The sequence below is a fragment of the Vicia villosa genome, linkage group LG1, assembly GCF_029867415.1.
Source record: "Vicia villosa cultivar HV-30 ecotype Madison, WI linkage group LG1, Vvil1.0, whole genome shotgun sequence".
Taxonomy (NCBI): Eukaryota; Viridiplantae; Streptophyta; class Magnoliopsida; order Fabales; family Fabaceae; genus Vicia; species Vicia villosa.
Window position 1 is genome coordinate 158374224 of NC_081180.1, and position 4223 is coordinate 158378446.

Genomic DNA, 4223 nt, shown 5'->3' on the forward strand with positions numbered 1-4223 from the left:
TTCCTGGTTTATTTACAATATTTTGGATTTTATAATAACAGTTTACTTTTAAACTCATTTATATTTTAATAAATAGAAAATATTTGCCTATGCTTCATACACTTTCAATTGGCTTTTTATTTCAAATAAATAAGATAGCACAATTGGTAAGGAAGCAAGGCTTGCAAACAAAAGGTTACGGGTTCGAATCTTGCTTACGTAAAACCACTCAAAGATGATTTCAAATCACTCAAACTCAAACGTTTTGGCCAATCATTTAATATGAGGCCCCCCAATTTTAATGTTTTATGTTTTATTGGCCAATCATTTAATATGAGGCCCCCCAATTTTAATGTTTTATGTTTTATTATCTTTTAAAGGTTTTTGGCCAATGATGCATTGAGGCCGTATTTTATTATCTTTTAAAGGTTGTATTTATGCATTGAGGCCGTATTTTTATATACTATACACGTATTTTGGTTTAGCCATGGTCATTGTCCTCTCGATCTGACAATGATCTTATCAAAACCTTTGAGGTTTTGCCCTCTTTTCATACATGGTCTTTGGCCTATAGTCATTGTTGTCTCGATCTGACAATGACTCTATCAAAACCTTTAAGAGTTTTGCTCTTTGGCCAAAGGTCTACCCTTTTTTAAAATCTATTAGTTGACGATTATAAAAACTTTTTTATAAAAACCTGAAGGCTAAATGGGTCCCCTTGAGTACAAGGGAGGCAAAGAGTGCCTAACACCTTCCCTTTGCCTAATTAACCTACTTACCCAAAATCTTAATTTTTCTTTAATTCTAAAGTTTTACCCTTTTTCCTTTAAATAAAGGGTGGCGGCTCTAATTTTAAGGCAGGTTGCTACAGCTGGCGACTCTGCTGAGGACAATTTTATTTAGGTTTACCCTAATTTAGTCTTAGGTTTTATTATTGTTGTTATTTATTTTATCTAACAAATTTATTGATTATGTAGTTATTATTATTACTAACCATTTTATTGTTATTATTATTTATTAATTCTAACAATTTTTATTTTTGTTATAATTATTATTGTAAAATTTTCAGAAAAAAAGAAGTTTTTCTTTAATTAATATTATTAGAAAACGGATCGGAAGACTCTAATCGAAACAGTAAACAAATCTTTAACATTCTTTCTTTTGCACCATTGCACATAACTTGCCATAAACTTCTTCTCACCAATATCAAAAAATAAAAAAACTACAATCTGTGCATTAACACTAAACATTAAACTGTTATCACTGCTTTATTTGGTGCTGAGAAATTGCAGATCGGAAAATAAGAAGCTGGCGACAAAATCCCAGCCAAAGCTCTTCACCACCGTACAGTTCCGACGGCGCGACCTCCAACCGCCCATGCAACGTCGCTGATTCGCCAAAATCCACCTCGTTCGTAATTGCAGTACTGGACATCTCCTTGGCATTCAGATCCGTTTCTGTTCGCACTCTCTGATAAAAGCTCTACTTCGTCTTAGCGATGCGCACACCACCGCCGGTAAACCATTTCAGGCCTTCGTTTTCTTTATACTTCATTGTTGTTTGTTATTGTAATCTCTTATCTCTCTAATATGTTTTATAGGTTCTTATTCTATTCATCACTTGACACTAGATTTAATTGGGTTGGTTGGATAATAGAGTTTGAAAATTCAAATTATCTTTTTAATTTCAATTTTACTCACTATGCACGTTACGTCTCTATATTGTGTTTTGCTGTCACTTTGTGTTGTCAATAATTAGAATAAGTTAAGTGTTTTATTTGGGCTGAAGAGGTTTAATTTTCCCATTCATCTTTCATGGTTCTAAACTATTTTCATTAATTAGGCACACAGGCTTTTTTATTTGGTAATATTTCCTATTAAATAGATATAGCTTAAAAAACGTAACGCTGTCCTCATGATATTACTCAGGTAATTTGAAATGGCTATAATTTCTAGTTTTTCTACTAACATGTCTTTTAAATTAATCATGAAAGATGAACATGAAAGAATAAAAACAATATCAAAATGTTTTCCTTTTTCTAAATTTAACAAAAAAAAAACAATGAGGACAATTCTCTTGTAAATAGGTCGTAACTTATATATATTACTTTTTTCTGATTTAATTCAAATGTTCACCATTTGTAAATAAAATCAATAATACGATGGGTGGATTTCACATTTTACCACATCTTCGAATTGGTCGACTCTCGATGTTGCACCAATCAATTATTCAACACGATTAAAATTCATGCAATCGGTTTATGCCTAGAGCGATAATCGAGTGCTATCGCTAAAAATGCGGTAATTGAATTAAGTCAAATTTCTTCGCCTCGAGCGAATTAATTCGGATAAAGATCACGATTCTTTATCAAGACTCAATCAAACAATTAACTCACCTCCCCTTTAGTCTTAGGAATTTTCAATTTTGTTTGGTGTTTATATTGTTTCATTTTTCTGCTGATAATTATATATTTGTTTCATTATCTCTATTTTGTTCGTATAATTATCATTTTACTTGTTGGTGGGATAATATATATTGTTAAACCTAAGCGTGGGAATTATATTTAAGACCAGAGGGGAATTACATCGCCTACGAGTCTTATTATAATTCCACTCAGAGTGGGTTAAATATCTGGAAAGGTCTGATACGAGGCTTGACCTTGTTGAGGGCTGGACTTGGTATTTAGCTGATCTCTCTGAGAACCTACCCCTAAAATTCGAACCTCATGGATAAAATGAGTCGTTCTAAAATCCAAAGAGACAAAAAGTCTCGGCGGCTACGAACGACCCCATGAGACCTTCTAGAACATACCAATGGGAAAGGTAGGCATCCTAAGCCGTTACGTCGGACCTATGAACCTAGGGCTTATGTGCTTATTATGTGTTTGCAATTTATATACTTCGAATATCTTGCGTTTTAATTTTTGCAGGTATTCCTATGTGTTCCCTGGCCTGCATGGACTCTATTTCCATGTCCATGTCTTTCCCACGAATGACATCTACATTTATGTACGTTGATTGGCCTCTCGATGGCCATGAGACTTAGTGACTGTTATGAACAGTCACCCCGCGCCTGCATCTACGCACTCCCTAGCCTGTAGGGATTTTCTTGTATATCTTCGTATTTTTTACAACTACGTGTCCTTCCCACGAAGGACATCTTCGCTTACGCACGTTGATTGGCCTCTCGATGACCATGAGATCTAGTGACTGTTTTGAACGGTCACTCCGTGCTTACATCTACGCATACCCTAGCCTGTAGGGACTCTATTTCTAAAATCCCATCCTTTGTACGAAGGACATCTTCGTTAGCACACGTCGATCGGCCTCTCGATGGCCATGAGAATTAGTGACTGTCTTGAACGGTCATCCCATGCCTGCTTCTATGAATTCCCTAGCCTGTAGGGATTTTCTTTCATGTCCATATGTTTTTACAATGACGCGTCCTTCCCCTGAAGGACATCCTCATTAATGCACATCGATTGGCCTCTCGATGGCCATGAGATCTAGTGACTGTCTTGAACGGTCACTCTGTGCTTATTCCCGCGCACCCTCTAACTTGTAGGGTTCTGGATTTCCATCTATACATCTTTCATCCCTAGCCTGTAGGGATTTCATTTCGTCTGATATCGTCCTTAGATAGGTTGTGTTCCGCATAGAGAACCTTCCCACGAGGGACAACTTCATTGGTACACGTCGAACGACCTCTCGATGGCCATGAGACTTGATGACTGTCTTGAATGGTCACCAGCCGCTACCTTCTGCATACTCCCTAGTCTAAGAGATTTCCATTGGCGTGTCGTAACGTCTATCTTGCAAGGATTTCACGAGGGTCTAATGTCGCTTCTAAGGCCATCCCTAGGATTATACGTCACACGTCTGCATGGCATTACATATAAAGAGTTATAATACAAGGAGTCTCTCGCATACGTACGTATCTGCAGTTTCATGCAGTCATACATTTGCATCTACATTTGCATTTCTACCTTCGCCTACATCTACACTTACCGTGCTAGCCGATTTCCCGAGACCCGCAAAGAAGACAATCAAAGGATCGTAAACTACGGAGAAAGGAGGATTAATTAATGGGAATGAGCTTGGTCTCACAAAAGGAAAAAAGGTTGCCTTTCATCATGCTAGCCGCATGTCCATGCCTTTCCGTAACGGGTTTGTAAATACAATAAAGGTTGTCATCGAGCAAGGATTAGTTCAACAAAGAAGTTCCCTCATAGATACACTCAAGAT